Source organism: Schistocerca piceifrons, chromosome 6, assembly GCF_021461385.2.
Source record: "Schistocerca piceifrons isolate TAMUIC-IGC-003096 chromosome 6, iqSchPice1.1, whole genome shotgun sequence".
In the NCBI taxonomy this organism is placed as follows: domain Eukaryota; kingdom Metazoa; phylum Arthropoda; class Insecta; order Orthoptera; family Acrididae; genus Schistocerca; species Schistocerca piceifrons.
The window spans coordinates 195,016,644-195,017,815 of record NC_060143.1 but is presented as its reverse complement, the minus strand read 5'-3'; the positions used below and the strand labels follow the sequence as shown (position 1 = coordinate 195,017,815).

Sequence of the window (1,172 nt, the reverse complement as noted above, 5' to 3'; positions counted from 1 at the left end):
CCGGAGCTTATTTTCTGCGAGCCAGTGCAGTGCTTTGACCAGGGATAAAATTTTGTGACGCCACTGTACACAACGGCGACGCGGGCAGAACACAAGAGAGCGGCGCCAAATTATTTTTACATCACCCAAGCCAGTAAGATGCGTTTCGGACTGAAAACAGTGAAACTCACTTGGAGTGGCTGTACAGCTGATGACGTCGGATTTAATCGTAGAGCTTCCTAGGTTGCACAGACAAAGCTCCGACTGGCCGACATTCTGCAGTATGTTGGTGTAAGATGATTCAACTGGTGCCGAAAAAGCACGGAATCACTCTGATTTTCTGAAGACCTCTTTGACATGGCCCTGACTGAGCCGCACCATCGAGCAGCGCACTGCCGCGGCAGATTGTCAGACGGACACGGAGCGCCGAGTGGGGAAGTTGTATTGTCAGAAGAGCACGGTGCGTTGAGCAGGAAAGTTTGTTAGAAGAAGGGCGTGAGGTGACGAACGAGAGAGCTTCATTCAGATGGGCGCCGGGACCGCATGCATCGGGGTGTGGCAAGTGAGAGTAGCTGCCGGCACTGTGATGACAGATGACTAACAGGTTTGGTCACGGAACCATTTCTAGCAAATGGCTATATCTTTTTGCAAGAAAGTTTGCATATTTGTAGTTAGGGAAAATTAAGTATTGTTTCATTGTCTGTGGAGAGCTTATTTCAACCAACTTTGTTTGAGTGGACAATTATTACTAGGTTATTTCGTCGGTTCATGGTTATAGTCAACTTATCAATTCTGAAACTTCCTGGCAGATTAAAACTGTGTGCTGGACCGAGACTCGAACTCGGGACCTTTGCCTTTCTCGGGCAAGTGCTCTACCAACTGAGCTACCCAAGCACAAGTCACGCCCTGTCCTCACAGCTTTACTTCTGCCAGCATCTCGTCTCCTACCTTCCAAACTTGACAGAAGCTCTCCTGCGAACCTAGCAGAACTAGCACTCCTGAAAGAAAGGTAGGAGATGAGATACTGGCAGAAGTAAAGCTGTGAGGCCGGGGCGTGAGTCGTGCTTGGGTCGCTCAGTTGGTAGAGCACTTGCCCGCGTAAGGCAAAGGTCCTGAGTTCGATTCTCGGTCCGGCACATAGTTTTAATCTGCCAGGAAGTTTCATATCAGTGCACACTCCACTGCAGAGTGAA

At 49.3% G+C, this 1,172-nt stretch overlaps 1 non-coding gene across 1 annotated transcript; it reads right to left on the bottom strand.

The window, feature by feature from the left end:
* Positions 1 to 799: 799 nt before the first annotated feature.
* On the bottom strand, positions 800 to 874 carry Trnas-aga. The gene has a single exon. It is a non-coding gene; the product is annotated as a tRNA-Ser (tRNA).
* Between the last annotated feature and the right edge of the window lie 298 nt (positions 875 to 1,172).